Here is a 20,000-nt window from a genome sequence, read left to right as displayed (position 1 = left end):
AGAAGAAACAAGGGAACAGAGAAGGAGGGTGAAGAAACAGGAAGAGAGAAGCGGGGGTAGAGGAAGAAGCAAGAAGAGACAAGAGAGAAAAAAAGAAAGAAGAGGGGAGATGAGGGACCAAGAAACGAGAGAGAAGAGAGAAGGAAAGAAAAAAAAGCAGGAGGAGGGAAGAGGGAAGCACGAAAGAGAAGAAGAGAGAAAAAAATAGGAAAGTTCTTACGGAGAGGACATACATACATACACACATACATATATACTCGTAGAAAGGGAAGAGGAATATGAGGACCAAAGATGAAAAGTGTACAGAGAGAGAAAAAGAGAAGAAAAGAGTGGAAGCAAGGAAGGGGAATGTATTAGGAAGGAGCAAATATGAAACCTGGGAGAGAGAAAGAGAGAGCAAAAGAAAAAAAGACGGAATGAGACAAGAAGGTAGAGAGGGGAAGGGAAGAGAAGCAAGGAGAGGAAGACAGAAGGGAAGAAGGAAGAAACTAACATTCTTTTATACTTGAGACGAAGGGGGAAGCAAGAGGGGAAAACAGTACGAAAGGAAGTGTTAAAGAGGCAAGGGAGGGAGGGAGGGAGGGAGGGAGGGAGGGAGGGAGGGAGGGAGGTGCGAAAAAAGATGATAAGGAGAGGAAAGTAGTTAAAACAATATGATGAACTGAAAGAATGCATGGAGAGAGAGAGAGAGAGAGAGAGAGAGAGAGAGAGAGAGAGAGAGAGAGAGAGAGAGAGAGAGAGAGAGAGAGAGAGAGAGAGAGAGAGAGAGATGGTTTCTAAACGTTCATTCCACTCATCCTTATACTTCCCTCTCTCTCCCTTCTCCTCAGTTCCCCAGGTCAGTTTATTCACGACCCGTCTTCTTCACCACAACACGACCAACGCCCAGGACTGCCACCACGCTGCCCGACTCACTCACTCACTCACTCACTCATTCACTCACTCACTCACTCACTCACCTGAACGAATCCCGAGTAATAATGAACAAAATTAAAGATACCAAGTTCTCTCTCTCTCTCCGATCTCCTCACTCCTCACCTCTGGAGAGAGAGAGAGAGAGGGAAAGAGAGAGAGAGAAAAAAAAAACTACCACCAAGCACAGCGTAAAACATCACTAATGAGATGAAGGGGATTTAAAAACACGCCGAGCAAGGGAAACATATTAAGATAAAAAAAGTAAACCACTCACTCCCTTACACTTTATTTTACACTCAGTTAGAAGTCAGAAAACGAGAGAGAGAGAGAGAGAGAGAGAGAGAGAGAGAGAGAGAGAGAGAGAGAGAGAGAGAGAGAGAGAGAGAGAGAGAGAGAGAGCAGCTAAAGAGATTAACCAGGAATCTGAGGTTGTAATAATTAGGGTTCCCAGGGGACGGTGCACGACGGCTGACACTAAGACGGAGGCTGAGGGAAAGGCGGAGGCAGTGACAGTGGCGGCGGCGGTGATGGTGGTGGTGGTGGTGGTGGTGGTGGTGGTGGTGGCGGCGGGAACTGGACCAACACACTACTGAATTTTATGTCCCAAAACTTCGATGTGAAAAGTTAGGTAACAAGCGGGGCCTGTACACACCATTAGCGGCCCCGCCTCAGCCTGGCTTCATTAGGGACCAAGAAGCGCGCCAGCCAGCCAGCCAGCCAGCCAGCCAGCCAGCCAACGAGTGCAAGGAAGAAGAGAGAAAAAAAAAAAAGGAAGGAAAATGAAAGAAAAAAAAGACTCGCTAAATTAATGCCGCTCTCAAGAAAGTTTCCCGCTGAATAAATGATCCAAATGAATGCTTTTCCTTATGCCCTTGAGGGAGGAGGCGCGGCGGGCGGCGGGTGCAGGAGGGAGAGAGGGAGAAATTAAGGGAAGCAGGAGTTAAAGGGAGCAAGGGGAGGAAGTGGAGCAAGGGAAACGCGGTAATTGAGGCGAGGCAGGTGTAGGTGGTTGGGAGGGGTAACAAATGTAGGCAAGCCCATCACGGTAATGAGGCTGTCCATCCCCATCAATAACTCTCACCACACCGCCCCCAGTTCCAACCCCATCCCAGCCCCAGCGCCATCACCGAGGACTGGACTCACTGATTGGCTGGCGGGTTGGCTGGCTGACTGGCTGGATGACTGACTGACCCAATGAATGAATGAATGAATGAATGAATGAATGAATGAATGAACAGATAAATGAATGAATCAATGAATGAAAGGAGAAATGAAAAACGACCGGCTGACTCACACAATGACGACTGACTGAGCGACTGACTGGCTGGCTGACTGACTGACTAGCTGACTGACTGAATCTGTGTTGGCGAGTGGAGTAATTGTGTGAAAAGTTCGTACGTATGTATGCATGCATGCATGTAGTACGTATGAGAGTACTTTGTATGTATGCATGATTATTGCGTAAATTGCATACTGATGTTCTGTTCTTGTTTTTAAAGTATAAAATGTCTTCATTTTGTTCAACTTTACTTTTTACTAAATTTTTATTAAGTGTTATTATTAGTATTTTACACAACAACAACAACAACAACAACAACAACAACAATAATAATATCCACCTCAATACACAAGATAATTAAGCCTCATAATTACTGGATGCGACGACTGATAGTTACACACACACACACACACACACACACACACACACACAAATTAGTAGACAGTGTACTCACATGCACTCAACCGTACCCAACACTGCCTAACACTCACGTACCCAACACTGCCTAACACTCACGTACCCAACACTGCCTAACATTCACGTACACAACACTGACTAACACTCACGTACACAACACTGCCTAACACTCACGTACCCAACACTGCCTAACACTCACGTACACAACACTGCCTAACACTCAAGTACACAACACTGCCTAACACTCACGTACACAACACTGCCTAACACTCACGTACCCAACACTGCCTAACACTCACGTACCCAACACTGCCTAACACTCACGTACCCAACACTGCCTAACACTCACGTACCCAACACTGCCTAACACTCACGTACACAACACTGCCTAACACTCACGTACCCAACACTGCCTAACACGTACACAACACTGCCTAACACTCAAGTACACAACACTGCCTAACACTCACGTACCCAACACTGCCTAACACTCACGTACACAACACTGCCTAACACTCACGTACACAACACTGCCTAACACTCACGTACACAACACTGCCTAACACTCACGTATACAACACTGCCTAACACTCACGTACACAACACTGCCTAACACTCACGTACCCAACACTGCCTAACACTCACGTACCCAACACTGCCTAACACTCACGTACACAACACTGCCTAACACTCACGTACACAACACTGCCTAACACTCACGTACCCAACACTGCCTAACACTCACGTACACAACACTGCCTAACACTCACGTACCCAACACTGCCTAACACTCACGTACACAATACTGTTTGGCACTCACGTACCCAACACTGCCTGGCACTCACGTACGGAGACAAATAGACCAAAAACTTTAAAATATTTCCCAGCACTCGGAAATCAAAATGAAAACAAAACATTTTTTTTTCAACCGATGTTTTTAATTGAAATGAAAAAGAAAAATGTATACTGTATATCAGTACTGAACTAAAACAAAACAGAGAATGAATGAAGTCGCAAAAATAAAGAAAATGTAATGCTTTTAAAAGTATGCAGATCAATAATTAGTCAGTATAAAAAAATATAAAGATCAGAGAAAAAAATAAATAATATATAAAGGTGATGAGTGAATAAAGTCAGATCCATTGCTTTTATGAATGAATATCGATACAAATAAACAAACAACTCATTAATAAAAGCGTAAAAAGCAGACATCATTCTCTTCCATCTCTCTTAATTACGGTAAAATCCGAGAGAAAAAAAAATATAGATGAACTCTGAAAAAAAAAGACAACAGACAAGACAAGACAAGGCAGGTCACAAAAAGTTTAAAGTCCAATCAATAAACAATTAAACAAGAAAAGTCACTGCTGAGCTTCGACGGAATGAAAAATATTGTCACAGAAAACAACATAAAGTCTTATAAAATGCATCAAGAAGTCAACGAAAAAAGGAAAAAATAATAAATGAAACACTACACGTAATCAAAATGAAACCAGAAAAAATAAATAAATAAATAAAAAGACACTGGTGCTATACCAATTAAGTCAATAAACGAAGAAAACGCACACAAATAAGTAAATAAAAGAAACAAAACAGAACACCAGTCAAAAAAGTTTGCGCTAAGCCACAAGAGATCCAAACACACAGACAGACAGACAGACAGACACAGGCAGACAGGCGAATTGGTGATTATGGAGACAAACGAGGGAGGCACACAGACAGACGCGACCAGGAAGATCTCTATAAAACTTTGTGTGTGTGTGTGTGTGTGTGTGTGTGTGTGTGTGTGTGTGTGTGTGTGTGTGTGTGTGTGTGTGTGTGTGTGTGTCGCAAGAGCTTCACCAGATAAAACACTCCCTTAATTGAGACATTCACCACTACAATTTACCTATCATTACCACAACTCCCCCTCCCCCTCTCTCCTTTCCCCTCTCACTGCCCTCAGAACCCCCAGCGAGGAGAACAGAATGAGGCCTGCCAGATTGTGTGAATGTACATGCAACTTCTATGCAATCATAACTCGTGAGCTAGTCTCGTAAGTCTCTCTCTCTCTCTCTCTCTCTCTCTCTCTCTCTCTCTCTCTCTCTCTCTCTCTCTCTCTCTCTCTCTCTCTCTCTCTCTCTCTCTCTCTAGCAACATCTCTTAAGTTACAATTACTCATATTATAAATTTTAATGTGTAGTCTTATACTTTAATTTGCACATGTTTTAGAGTACTTATGTAAAAGAATATTGTTGTGTGTGTTCATCTTTCATTATTGCTATTATTATTATTATTATCATTATTATTATTATTATTATCATTATCATTATTATTATTAATATCATTATTATCATTACTATTATTATTATTGTTGCTATTGTTATTGCTTTTACTATTACTACTACTACTTCTACTACTACTATTACTACTACTACTACTACTACTACTACTACTACTACTTCAACTTCTATCATATTTTTCACCATCAGTTCCATCTCAAAAGGAAGGAAAACATGCTAAAGATCTCTGACCTATATTTGGTTAAAAAAAAAAAAAATCTCTCTCTCTCTCTCTCTCTCTCTCTCTCTCTCTCTCTCTCTCTCTCTCTCTCTCTCTCTCTCTCTCTCTCTCTCTCTCTTCTGCCCCAGACAAGCGGGTTAACAGTTCACGGGATGGTCTCAAGTTCTCCTGCTCTCTTTTTTTTTTTCCATATGTGTGTGTGTGTGTGTGTGTGTGTGTGTGTGTGTGTGTGTGTGTGTGTGTGTGTGTGTGTGTGTTCTTGTGTCCTCATTACACACACACACACACACACACAACCAACTTAGTATTCTTTCGGCGTCTCTTTATATTTAGCCGGCAGAGAGAGAGAGAGAGAGAGAGAGAGAGAGAGAGAGAGAGAGAGAGAGAGAGAGAGAGAGAGAGAGAGAGAGAGAGAGAGAGAGAGAGAGAGAGAGAGAGAGAGAGAGAGAGAGAGAGAGAGAGAGAGAGAGAGAGAGAGAGAGAGAGAGAGAGAGAGATGGGGGTAAAGGCAGAAAAAGATAAAATAAAACTAGAGGAAAAAAAGAATGCATGGAGAAGAGCAACAGATGGGGAGAGAGAGAGAGAGAGAGAGAGAGAGAGAGAGAGAGAGAGAGAGAGAGAGAGAGAGAGAGAGAGAGAGAGAGAGAGAGAGAGAGAGAGAGAGAGAGAGAATCTGCCAGCTGACTTGGTTGACTTTCCCCATCATGATTTTTTCCTTCTACTCTCCCTTTCGTCCAGTTCCCTCTCTGTATTTGTTTGCCTGTTTGTGTGTTTGTCTGATGGCTTGTTTACTTGTTTGTCCTGGGGCGAGACAACAGCACGGGGAAAAAATGTGATCCATTAGCTGGGGAAAACACACACACACACACACACACACACACACACACACACACACACACACACACACACACACACACACACACACACACACACACACACACACATACACACTCGTTGGAGTAAGGTAATGAAAGTAAAGCAAATAAGTGTAGGTAAAAAATACATAAAACGATCGCGTCATTTACTCTCAGACACAAAATATCACTAAGAATAAAAAAGAAAGCAAAGACTATGATTTTTCTATAGCGCTCTCTCTCTCTCTCTCTCTCTCTCTCTCTCTCTCTCTCTCTCTCTCTCTCTCTCTCTCTCTCTCTCTCTCTCTCTCTCTCTCTCTCTCTCTCTCGCCACACACACGGATCAGCACAGCTTCAGTGCACACTTTATTATAATACCAAACCAGATGATAAAACTCTGAAAGCCGCGGAGCCAAAAACAAGAGGATAAAAAAATATATAACAACACAGAAATAAAAACATCGACCTCGTTTTTTCATATCGTGCGCAAGTGAAGACCCCAAACGGACGAGTCGAGAAAACAAGTGAAGTGTTTTGATTGTTTTTTCTTCTACTTGTATTTGGACGGGAATGTTACGCGCCAGAGCGAGGAACTGCAAGCACGAGGAAACAAGCTGTTGCAGGGATGTCAGTCTCCGCCTTGTGCTGTGTTACCGTGTCGGACCCAACACTGCCACCAGCCGGCAGGGGGGCGTGGCGTCGGCGGCGGGGCGGCTGTTGAAGGTGAGGGAGTAGCAAGGCTCTGATGACAGACGCTCCGAGACTCATCATGGAGTGTTTACTTGTACACACGAGGCCTGAGTGGCTCACCGACGCCCCTCCCTCAGCCCTCAGCTCTGCCTGCCCCCTGCGCCTCTGCCTGCTTGCTGCGGGGGCGGTGTGTGTGCCGGGGGAGGATCGTGATAAGTGGCACTGTGAAAACATCTCGAAGCGACAAGTGCCGCTGTCCAAACAAAGCATGCCAGCACATTGAAGGGGATTCTTGTAGCCCATGTCCAACTGTGACGGCGATAAGGCAAGCAGCATTCGTTAGCCAGGAACGCTAGCCACTCCACCAACACACTCCAAGAAAACTCAGGAAGATACGAGTGAAGGAGATTGGATTACTGCTATTTTAATCTTGACGGTCGTGGGTGGCCAGGAAAATTACATCTTTTCCTTCCTTTCTGTCTGTGGGAGGACAGGACTCCTAATATACGAAAGCCAACACGAAGGCGCCACAGAATGCGTGGGAAGGAGCGTGACGTCATTGGGCAAAGGGTGTGTGCAGGGCTATGGTGGGTCTTGGTGAGTCACGGGGCGTCATTCTACACTGGTGACTGTGTGTGTGTGTGTGTGTGTGTGTGTGTGTGTGTGTGTGTGTGTGTGTGTGTGTGTGTGTGTGTGTGTGTGTGAAGGTGGTGAATGGGCGACTGGGTTGAGTAGAGAAAGACTCCATATCTATATTTTCAACTCAACAAAATTCTGAAGCATTTAGTCATTTCTTTTTTTTTTTTTACTTTTACGAGGGAAGTTTAAAGCAAATATTGACACAATTTCATATACCTCTCTCTCTCTCTCTCTCTCTCTCTCTCTCTCTCTCTCTCTCTCTCTCTCTCTCTCTCTCTCTCTCTCTCTCTATTAAAAGCAAGCACGCCTTCTCTTCAAATTAATAATTCAAGAGAAGGGATAAGTCCTGAATTTTTCCTGCCCTAACACGGAATAATTCAGCACCCCAACAAAGCCCTCCTGTGTGGCGTGTGTCAACAGAGCCGCTCACTAAGGCACCATTACCATTACCTCACTCCTGTCACACTCTGAGTTTGGCCACACCTAGCAACCAGTGTGCGTAAACTAAAAGCGACCACCGCACTAAGCACGTCTGTCAAGGTGTTACAAGCACTACTCTACCTGTCAGTCAACAATACCGGTCACTAAGGCACCGTTACCTCTTTCCCGTCACAATCACAGACTGGCCACATCTAGCAAGTTATGTAAGTGAACTGAAAGTCATCACCACAACAGTGAAGCACATTTGATGAGGTGTTACAAGCTGCCAGTCTCTCTACCTGTGTGTCATTAATCCAGGTCACTAGAGCACACATTGCCTCACTCCGCGTCACACTCAGGGGCTGGCCACACCTAGCAAGCAGTGTACATGAACCATAAGAGACCACAACAAGCATATTAGTGAAGGAGGCGTTACAATCTGCCACACTCTCTACCACTCTATCCTCTGCCACTACACGCCACCTTCCACTCCTAGCCAGGCCATGACGCTCTGGGCTGGACACCTGTTGCATGCTGGCCTCACCTGGCGACACCTTGGCTGCCCACTAGTGATATTTGGGTTTTTTCCACAGCACTGAGTCAAAACACATACACTATCAACTTATACACGAAAACTTTCTACCGTTCAACATTACAACTGCGAGATTTCTCTGATGGTAAGTTAGGTTAGGCCCGCTTCTCTGCCACACACACACACACACACACACACACACACACACACACACACATGCACGCAAACACCTGCACACCCAACTCAAATATTGCCACGTATATTTACTAATTCTCTCTCTCTCTCTCTCTCTCTCTCTCTCTCTCTCTCTCTCTCTCTCTCTCTCTCTCTCTCTCTCTCTCTCACCTCCTGCAAGATGACTTATTAAATCTTTAAAAAGTATGTATGGATATGAAGAGCGCCGGTAAAATGTGGACAGAGTGGAAGCCCAGAGAGTTTAAAAAGCATTTCTAGACGAGGAGAGAGAGAGAGAGAGAGAGAGAGAGAGAGAGAGAGAGAGAGAGAGAGAGAGAGAGAGAGAGAGAGAGAGAGAGATTAATAAAGAACCCACTTCAAAAATTATGCTTCTGCTTTACGAGAGCAAAACAAAACAACATTTCTTTCTTTAATTTCTTTTTAAAATCTTTGTTGTCTTCTCGTAAAATGAAAAAGAAAAAAATGGCGATTCTTTCAAAACTATTCTTTATTTAATTTCATAACGGTGTGCGTACAGTATAAATAAATACGGAAATAAATAATTCATTCAAGTAAAACTGCGCGTAATTATTAAAGATTATTAAAAAAATTTGCGAATGATTAAAAAAATATTCCCAGGATCTAAATTTAGTACACTGGCGTACTCTCTCTCTCTCTCTCTCTCTCTCTCTCTCTCTCTCTCTCTCTCTCTCTCTCTCTCTCTCTCTCTCTCTCTCTCTCTAACACGACTCGGAAAGCAAGGGGTTTTCCTTAATAGGTTCCGGCAACCACTAATTCCGGGTTGCACACACACACACACACACACACACACACACACACACACACACACACACACACACACACACACACACACACACAGACAGACAGACAGAGAGAGACAGAGACAGAGACAGAGACAGAGAGAGAGAGAGAGAGAGAGAGAGAGAGAGAGAGAGAGAGAGAGAGAGAGAGAGAGAGAGAGAGAGAGAGAGAGAGAGAGAGAGAGAGAGAGAGAGAGAGAGAATGGTGGGAGTTGGGGAGAAGAAACTGGTTATTTTCTCTACTTTCTTCCTTTGTCTTTCTTCAGAGTTGGATCCTCCTCAGCTCAGGTAATAAGGAGCTCCAGAAGTTTACCAAATTTATCTCCAGCAGGACTCAAGGGTCGCTGGAAGGGGTGCGGGTGTGGGGGGGGGGGCGGTGGCGGCGTGCGTCACCTGCAGCGCTTCCAGACATGTTAGCCAGTCAGTCAGTCTGGAAGTCAATCTCCCTCTCTCTCTCTCTCTCTCTCTCTCTCTCTCTCTCTCTCTCTCTCTCTCTACGCAGCATCTTCTTTAACGGAGTAGGAAAGGGGGAGAGAGGGAAAAGGGAAAAATGGAGAGAGAGGGAGGCGGCTGTGTGTGTGTGTGTGTGTGTGTGTGTGTGTGTGTGTGTGTGTGTGTGTGTGTGTGTGTGTGTGTGTGTGTGTGTGTGTGTGTGTGTGTGTGTGTGTACTAAAGGGAAGCATATAAAGAATAGATATGAGAGAGAGAGAGAGAGAGAGAGAGAGAGAGAGAGAGAGAGAGAGAGAGAGAGAGAGAGAGAGAGAGAGAGAGAGAGAGAGAGAGAGAGAGAGAGAGAGAGAGAGAGAGTTTTAAGCTGTACAAAGGTTAAGATAAGGAACAGAAGATAGAAGGAAGGAAGGAAGGAAGGAAGGAAGGAAGGAAGGAAGGAAGGAAGGGAGGAAGGAAGGAAGGAAGGAAGGAAGGAAGGAAGGAAGGAAGGAAGGAAGGAAGGAAGGAAGGGAAGGAAAGAGCGAACAAAGTAACTAACGAATGGAGACAAAAAAAAGAAATTGAGGAAGGAAGATATCGAATGAAGAGAGAGAGAGAGAGAGAGAGAGAGAGAGAGAGAGAGAGAGAGAGAGAGAGAGAGAGAGAGAGAGAGAGAGAGAGAGAGAGAGAGAGAGAGAGAGAAGTAAACATACAATGAAAAAAAAGTACCCCCCCAAAAAAAAACAGTAGATAAACAAAACAAATGATAACGGGGAATATCATTTATCGCACTGAAACGCGAGAAAAGAATAAAAATGAACGCAGAAAAGTAAGTGAAATACAAAATGAACAACACACCGACTTTAATTCAAACAAATCATCTCTCCTAATTTTAATAATGCGATGCACGGATGAGACAGAGCCCTAATGAACCGCGGGAGGGGGAAGGGGGAGGGGGTAATGGGAGGAAGGAAGGAAGGAAGGAGGGAGGGAGGGAGGGAGGGGGAAGGGGTGATGGAAGGAAGGAAGGAGGGAGGGAGGGAGGGAGGGAGGGAGAAGGACGTGTGAGAGGGAGGAGGCAAGAGAGAAAATGAATAAGGTGAGGGAAGGGGCAGGGAAGGGAGGAAGTGGAGGGAGGGTGTGATTAGGGAGAAGGAAGGCAAGTGATGATGCGGTGTTAAGATGAGGAAATGGGGAGTTGAAGAAATGGAAGGACGACGAAAGGCAAAGTATCAGATATACGAGAGGACAAGATAAAAATAAAATCAAATAAAGCAGGGAGGGGGTAAGATATAGAACAGTTACCAAAAAAATAAATAAATAAAGGCCAGACAAAGGAGAGGAAAACTAAAATGTGGAGAGACTGAGATACAAAGAAGAGGAAGCCAAAGAAAAAGAATACTGCGAAGGATTACGACAACAACAACTGCAACACAACAAGTGGTAAAAAAAGAATAAACAATGTGTCACAAAAGAGAAGAGATACATGAAACGCAAAAAAAAAAAATAAAAAAAAACTAACAGACGTGGATGGAGTAAAAGAGAGAGGAAAAAAATCATAGCTAATGTATGTATGAAATAAAGAGAAAAAAAAAGAAACAGGAGAAAATAAGCCGGTCAATCTGTCATTAAGGAAAGCAGTAATGAATGAATGAATGAATGTAACAATCTTGTTACATACACAGCGTAATTTCAAGTCACCACAAACAACATGATCATCCCCTTACCTGCCGTCCTTAACTTCCCAAACTTACTAAAATGGCCCGGTGCAAGTTTAGAGCACAGTTTCAAGACACCACTGCCGGCAAAAGGAGTGCTGATGGAGCAGTTCAGACAACACGTCTTTTTCTGGCTCGGCAAAATCACACATTAGAGTCAGGAAAGTGAAGTAACTAGTGTCCTGCTACCTTAACCCTTTGCTTGCCACTTGGTACACCTTTCCCCAATTACCAATCACTGAGACATCTCTACTTGTCCTATAGCCACAACTAATCTTTAAACAGGGTAGAAATTGCAAAGTCTATTCTTTTTCACCCATAACTTTCTCGCAGATGCTTATAAAGAATCCATAAATTGCATATGGTGGTGAAAATTGTTTCGTATCAGAGTGAAACTGTCAAATGGGACATCAGTTACGCGAATTATATATATATATATATATATATATATATATATATATATATATATATATATATATATATATATATATATATATATATATATATATATATATATATATATATATATAGTGTATGGGAAGGAAAACAGGGGCCCTATTTTCGAAGGTCACAGGGATGAGAAGTCGTGTTCTCAGTGATGGTGCAGACTTCTTGTTGACTGTCACTGCACTCTTGTTTAAGCAACTGTCACATTGGTTATGCCGTCTGAGGAAACGAGACCATGGCAACATCATCACCGACTGACGCCCACACTCGCTGATTATTCCGACCTTAATTATTCTGAAACGTGCGGCATTCCTATGAACACCTTCACTCGGTTTTAACACACCGAAGTATCCAAATGTAAACAGTTTGGTGTATCTTACAATTAAATAATAGTTTAGTTAGAAACAAATATATATCGTCTGTTTTAAGACAAAAGGAAGGAAGAAAGGAAGGAAGGAAGGAAGGAAGGAAGGAAGGAAGGAAGGAAGGAAGGAAGGAAGGAAGGAAGGGAGGCAAAGAGAAGAGTTATATAGAGTTACACAGATACACAGGCCACAACAGACCTTGCGGTCCTCACAAGGTGACCTGACCTAAAACTACTAAGGTGAGAGTAAGGAGAAAAGGACAGCAAAGCAGAAGGCTCTCTCCCCACCTTCCACTCCCTCCGGCATAAGCCATACAGGAAACAGGTCGGCAATAAATACATTACGGAATTAGAGAATGGGAGAAGGGAGATACAGAAAGAAGAAAGAAGGAAAGAAGCGAACATACAAAGAAAAATACATAAAACCATAAAATAAAAAACAAGTAGACCAATCAACGAGTGAGAGCATCAGGCATCAGTACCCCGTGCACCAATCCTCAGCTGACATTACTCCTGCGAGGGACTTGGGGAAAAAGTACACCACGAAAAAAAAAAGAAAAAAAAAGAATAAATAAATAAATAAATAAATAAAATAATAATAATAATAATAATAATAATAATAATAATAATAATAATAATAATAATAATAATAATAATAATAAAAATAATATCCTAGAAAACCTTAATACCTCCCACTACAAACCTAGACCAATGCAGTCAAGATAAGAGGCCATTCAGTCACCGAGGCGCACCCCACTGCATTCCACCACAGCCTCGCCAGACACAGAGGCGTCTAGTGAAGTTACCCCGCGTTTCCCAAAGTTGCTGATTACGGGGACGACTAGACGTGAGGCAGGGGGTCCAATCAGCGAGAGGGAGGAGCCGGAAGGAAAACGGGGGAAAGGAGTGAGAGAACGGCACGGGTAGGCAGGTACAAGGGAAATAGTTTTAAACAGGGGGAGAGGTTATTGAAATTAGGGAATATAGTAGAAAGGAATGCTGGCTATGTGGATGCGTGGAAGGGAGAGGAAGGGAGAGAGAGAGAGAGAGAGAGAGAGAGAGAGAGAGAGAGAGAGAGAGAGAGAGAGAGAGAGAGAGAGAGAGAGAGAGAGAGAGAGAGAGAGAGAGAGAGAGAAACAAGAACAAGGACAAAAATAAAAAGGAAGAAACAGAACCACAAGAACAAAAAAAAAAGAATAATAACAAAAAAATAAAAACAGCAAAGACGAAAAGTAAAAAAGAATAAAAAAAAAAGCAAGAACAATAATAAGAATAAGAATAAGAAGGTAACGTTTATACAGATCATAAACAGGAAGGAAAGAAAGAGAGAAAGACAGACAGTGGTGTGAGGAAAGAGGAAACAGATCGAGGAGGACAAGAAATGAAGGAGTGTTGATAGCAAGAGTATTGCGTGGAGAGGCGGCGAGACGAGAACGAGACGAGGGCGGGACGAGGACGGGAAGGCATTACGTCGGCGGGTGCTTGAATGAAGAAAGGCAGGAATAAAGTGATGTCGGAGTGAGGAAAGACTTGGTGGTGATGGGGCAGAGAAAGACATTGGTGTGTCGTGTTGATACATATGTAATGTTACTGGTGTGTTATGTCGCTCAGTGTGTGCATTCGTGTCAGTGGTGGTGGTGGTGGTGGTGGTGGTGGTGGTGGTGGTGGTGGTGGTGGCGGCGGTGGTGGTGGTGTTTTATTAACGAAACAAAAGAGGTATTACAAGAATTTCGTAATACCACAAGAAAACTGAAGAAACCATCTTGTCAAAAATAAATAAATAAATAAATAAATAAATATATAAATATATAAATAATACATAAAAATGAAGAAATGCAATACATTTTACACCGATGCAAGAAAATATACGCCCATACAACACACACACACAACACAAATACTGAAACTCAAGAGACAAAACAAGCAAACAAAAAAAATACGAACAGAACACAGATTTGTTTCCGGACGCCACCGGAAGAGGAAGAGAGAGAGAGAGAGAGAGAGAGAGAGAGAGAGAGAGAGAGAGAGAGAGAGAGAGAGAGAGAGAGAGAGAGAGAGGTGGCAGGTGGACTGTGTTGTGCCGTGAGGTGATGCTTACCGGAAGTTCCCAAGGTTTAAATTAAGATAGGAAGCCGTGACATTCTCCTCGCTTTGCTTCTGTCACGCAAAAGTGTAAGAGAGAGAGAGAGAGAGAGAGAGAGAGAGAGAGAGAGAGAGAGAGAGAGAGAGAGAGAGAGAGAGAGAGAGAGAGAGAGAGAGAGAGAGAGTGACCGTGTTTTTGTGTGCGTGTGTGTCCTTTACGACATTATAGCGTGATCTGTGTTGTCGTGGTGGTGTTGGTGGTGGTTGAGTGGGTGTTGTATTGCGCGGACCAGTAGTAGTTCTCCCTTAAGACCGCCATGTGTCACCTTTGTATTGCATTGCCTTGGAAAGAAAAGAGAGACGGCAGCAGCAGCAGCAGCAGGAGGGGAAGGAGGAGGAGGAGGAGGAGGAGGAGGAGGAGGTTAGGGTAATTGGCAAGGCCCTCTGTAACCTTAGTGACGCGTTAAACAAGAGCAGGGAGGCAGTTTTGGCCGGCCTGTGTAGTTCCCCTTGGTATGCCGCGCCGCCCCTGTCTTCATATTATAAAATACAAAGGCATTTCTGGCCAACGGTCGTGAAGGTTTTGATGGTTCCTCCTGCCCTGCTCCCTCTCCCTCTCTCTCTCTCTCTCACTCTCTTGTAATACCTCCAGCCAGGGCGTTATGGACATCATTTACATGCATATACGTACACTCTCCACTTCCCTCCACTTTCCTCCTCTTCTCTTTGTACTCTGTCTTCCTTTTGTCTTGCCCTGCATCACAATGGAGGCGCCTCGGGCTCAGACTGTGCCTCTCCTGTAAGTACCTTCCTCCACTCCCTATAATGTTACATATCTCGTGCCCTCGTCCCCTGAGGTTCCAAGCCGTGAGTTTCATACGTTTTTCCCAGCCGAGGTTCAATGTTACATCTCTCTCTTTCTCTTAACTCCCTCAGTGATGTTCAGAGATAAGCCTCTTACCTCTATTCATAACTTCATCCCTTTAGGCTCAATGTTACGCGATTTTGTGACGTTCCGGGGAGACGATGACATTCTGGCGACCTCCTACAACGTTATACAGCGGTCGTAACGTTTCTAGTTTTGTTTTTGTTCGGTTTTACGTCCGGTTTCTCTTGTCTATCAGGTGGTGCCTCGTGACGAATATGTAACTAGTGCTACAAGTCAAAAATAACGACCTCAGCTTCTTATACGGTGTCTTTCTAGCGTCACATAGCGGCCATAACGTTACAAGTAATCTCCTGTACAGTTTTATTGCGTTGCGCCGCTTGAAAACACTACGGCAACCTCCACCATATTTCTTATTAGCTGCGTGTGAGGTAATACGGTTTTTGTGCCGTTACGCTACGAGAAATTACGCACCGTGCACGCAGCCTCCGTAACCACCACCTTGGAGGGCCCCTATGTACATCTTGTTTTCCCGTCACGGTCTTACTTCCCACCACCACCACCACCACCACCACCACCATCACCATCTCCACCACCAACACAGGAAAAAAAAGCTTCCCTGCCTGCCTTCCCTCCTCCTTCGCCGTGAAAGACGCGCATAAATATCACGAGAAAGTAGGTGAAGGAAAAAAAAAAATAATAAATAACATAAATAACACGAGCAAAAAAGAGAAAAGTAAAAGTCACGCACTAATGTTCAATGTCAGAGAGAGAGAGAGAGAGAGAGAGAGAGAGAGAGAGAGAGAGAGAGAGAGAGAGAGAGAGAGAGAGAGAGAGAGAGAGAGGAGGCGCAGGTGAAAGTGGAGAGAAAAGCAAGGAAACAAAGGTGAGGGATGGAGAAAAGAAAAGAAAACACAAAGACGAACGTGACGGAGAGAGAGAGAGAGAGAGAGAGAGAGAGAGAGAGAGAGAGAGAGAGAGAGAGAGAGAGAGAGAGAGAGAGAGAGAGAGAGAGAGAGAGAGAGAGAGAGAGAATGGATACAGGCAGACTACGTAGATAGGGAAACAACAAAAAGTCGAGAAGAGCGAGGAGAGGAAATAAAAGGAAGAACAAAAGACGAAAAGAGGGAAGGGAGAGTGATGAAGGATCAAAGAAAAAGGGCAATGGGCTGCGAAAGACTGAGGAATGAAAGAGGAGGAGGAGGAGGAGGAGGAGGAGGAGGAGGAGGAGGAGGAGGAGGAGAGACTGGAACAGAAAGCGAGGAAACGTAGGAGAGAGAGAGAGAGAGAGAGAGAGAGAGAGAGAGAGAGAGAGAGAGAGAGAGAGAGAGAGAGAGAGAGAGAGAGAGAGAGAGAGAGGAGGATGTAGGTACCGTATCCTCACGTGAATAGGCCAAAGAGGAGGAAGGGAGTGAAGGGGGGAACTGGGAGAGGAATGGAAAACGAAGGAGGGAGGAAGGGGCGGCAGGAGGGAGGGAGGGAGGCAGGGGGAGAGGAGCCTTGACTGTGACGGAAGGAACAGATTACAAGACGAATGGGGAGATCGGAAAACAGACGGACCGTGCCATTAGCGAGACGATCGTGGCGAGATAGTGCCTAACTTTGGGGGAAGGTGGCGCTGGTGGTGGTGGTGGTAGTGGTGGAGGCTGCAGGGCTGTTTTTCTTCATATTCTTCTTTACCAAGGAACAACAAACACCAACAAACTCTAGCCTTTTTTTTTTTTTATTACAGTACACTAATTAGAGAATTAAAGAAAACCTGCTACAGTGTTTAATAAATAGAAAGTTGTGATATACGCCCACTGTGGTTTGATGGTAGGTACGTGTGCATAATAAGCTTTCTGATTTCACAACACCGTGCTATTTTTATTTATAAGGTATGTTGCCGAAAAAAAGAGCTGTGGTGTTGAAAGAAGAGAAAAGGTGTGGTAATTCATTAGAGAGAGAGAGAGAGAGAGAGAGAGAGAGAGAGAGAGAGAGAGAGAGAGAGAGAGAGAGAGAGAGAGAGAGAGAGAGAGAGAGAGAGTGAGAGATTTAAACACAACTCAGTAATGAATACCACCCAGCAAATTTACTCATAAGCTAGTTGATGCAGAACTCTACCCTACACAAACTGGCCTGGCAAGGTGTTACAGAAAGCACGCAACACCATCGCAACACCATCGCTAAAGACAAAGACGAGGTGAACCACTACATAAAATTGTTTGTTTCACACATCAGTAATTACAGTATTACAACGAAGCCGACAACAACAAAAAAAAAAAAAAAAAAAAACCAGGAGAGAGAAACACAGTATAATCTAACGTTACTAAGCATTGTTTTGTGGAGGAGTGGTGATTGTATGCTGGTGGTGGTGGTGGTGGTGGTGGTGGTGGCGCTTCAATTCATACTGCCTGCCTTTAATGGAGCGATATCGCCAATGTGTGTGTGTGTGTGTGTGTGTGTGTGTGTGTGTGTGTGTGTGTGTGTGTGTGTGTGTGTGTGTGTGTGTGTGTGTGTGTTTATTTTTAGTCACGCACAAAGGTGTTAACAGAAAAGATTGTAATATAATATTTATCTGACGTGTTGCGGAGCGGAATAATGCACGATGCGGGGAGGGAGGGAGGGAGGGAGGGAGGGAGGGAGGACCTCATGAACTAAAATGAATTAATTACACGAAATAGTAAGAAATGCATAAATGAAATAATAAACGAAAAAAAAAATCAACACAGGGAAGCAGGAGAGGAAGGAGGGAACGAATGAAAGACCTCGCGAACAAAAATGATAAATTAATTACACTAGAACAGTAAGAAACGTATGAATTAAATAATAAACGAAAAAAAAGAAACAAAGAAAAATACGAAACTAAAGAAGAAAGAACGAAAGGGTGAGCAAGGAAAACGGGGACATAACGAATGAATAAACTAAAAATAAAAAAAATACAAGGAAAAAGAAAAAATCAAGAAAAATGAAGAAACTAAAATACAGAACGTGACTGGATGAAAGAATGAAATCAGGGAGAAAGAAGGATGGAATTACTGCACACGTGACGAACCTTAACGAAGAAAGGAGGCAGGCAGTAAAAGTAACAGCAGCAGGCAGGCAGGCAGGCAGGCAGCAGCGGCCGTCACACACCTGCAACATAGAGAAACAAGGTAAAAGATGCGATAATAACAGTAAATGAGACAAAAATATTCATAATTCAGACAATGTACACATGTAGGCTGGCCAGAAAAATGACTAATAAGAGAGAGAGAGAGAGAGAGAGAGAGAGAGAGAGAGAGAGAGAGAGAGAGAGAGAGAGAGAGAGAGAGAGAGAGAGAGAGAGAGAGAGAGAGAGAGAGAGAGAGAGAGAGAGACGGAAAATTTCTCTTCTTTTGAACAAGTTATTTTCAAGGAGACTGTAATCCACTACTACTACTACTACGACTACTACTACTACCACTACTACCACTAACAACAACAACAACAACAACAAAGAGAAGAATTATCAATAACAATAACACCAACAAGCAGGTGAAAACAACAACAACAACAACAACAACAACAACAACAACAACAACAACAACAAGAACAACAACAACACTCATAACAATACCAAAACAACTCTCTCAATTCACCTCCACACACAGTTCATCATGACAAGGCTACGCGCACCCACGACCCATCACAATCAACATTCCTGAAGTCCCTCTCGCCACCAACTCACCAGCATCCACACACATCCCCGTGAATCACTAACCCAACACTGAGCAAGTCTTCAATTTCAGGACACATCTTTGTTGTTTTTCTGCTCATCGCCAGTAAATAAAAACAGAAAGGAAGTAGGTCCATACACTGAATCACTTCTACGACGCATTTCCACGGATTTTTTTTTTTACTGTTTTTAAGGTTCAAGCGACAGATTAACAAGATTTCTACATTATGAACAGGAGAAGGACTCTTGAAAACACGGTTAATAATTTCTGTAGCCTTTGAAAATAGTTGTGGTGATACAGCAAAGGGTTTTTTTAACACGGGCCTAAGAAGCAGAGGCAAAGTAGTCAAGGCGTGATCGGCAGCGTAGCGAGGGGAAGGCAGCGCGGCCAGACCTTGAGAGAGGCCATGATTGATACTGGCCCGGTGAGCACGTGGAACGCACAGGTATACGCAGGTCGGAGGGGGAGAGAGAAGATGATCACCTGGCGCTGTACGGTACTGCTAGTGTCAAGGTCAATATGCTTACCCATCCTCCGCTCTCTCTCTCTCTCTCTCTCTCTCTCTCTCTCTCTCTCTCTCTCTCTGGAATGGGAATCAAACAGGAGCACACCACGAGTCCTTTTGTGTTGGGAACGGGGAGGAAAAAATAGAGACGTGACAGGCAAAGAGAAGAAGAAGAAAGAGAAGCAAAGATGATGATAATGAGGAGGAGGAAGAGGAGAAGGAGGAGGTGGTGGTGTTCGTGTTCTCCAAGCAAGTCAGGGAAAGTCGAACGTCACTGTCTGTCTTCAACTCCCCTACCCCTTTGTACACGTTCTTTCTTCCTACACTCTCTCTTTCTCCTCCTCCTCCTCCTCCTCCTCCTCCTCCTCCTCCTCCTCCTCCTCCTCCTCCTCCTACTTCTCTTACTTCTCCTTTCTACGTTAGGTCTCTTCCCTTTCAATTTCAATCGCTCAGTCTTCACTTTTCAGCCTCTTTCTTGGTTCTTCTCCTCCTCCTCTTCCTCTTCCTCCTCCTCCCAAAGCAAGACTCAGAGACCTATAATTGTCGATGCCCTCAGACACTGGCAACCCTTCTCCTCCTCTTCCTCCTCTTCCTCCTCTTCCTCCTCCTCCTCCTCCTCCTCGGGTCAATCACCATCTTCAAAATGAAA

At 44.0% G+C, this 20,000-nt stretch overlaps 1 long non-coding RNA gene across 1 annotated transcript in view; it reads right to left on the bottom strand.

Annotated features, from left to right (window-relative positions):
- LOC135089093 (uncharacterized) overlaps positions 1 to 20,000 on the bottom strand; it is a 145,098-nt gene that overhangs the window by 14,906 nt on the left and 110,192 nt on the right. Inside the window, exon 3 of the long non-coding RNA XR_010261390.1 lies at positions 18,204 to 18,283. This is a non-coding gene — a long non-coding RNA (uncharacterized LOC135089093). The remainder of the gene's footprint in view (positions 1 to 18,203; positions 18,284 to 20,000) is intronic.

This window comes from Scylla paramamosain, chromosome 3, assembly GCF_035594125.1.
Source record: "Scylla paramamosain isolate STU-SP2022 chromosome 3, ASM3559412v1, whole genome shotgun sequence".
In the NCBI taxonomy this organism is placed as follows: domain Eukaryota; kingdom Metazoa; phylum Arthropoda; class Malacostraca; order Decapoda; family Portunidae; genus Scylla; species Scylla paramamosain.
This window is presented reverse-complemented; position numbering and strand designations above follow the sequence as displayed.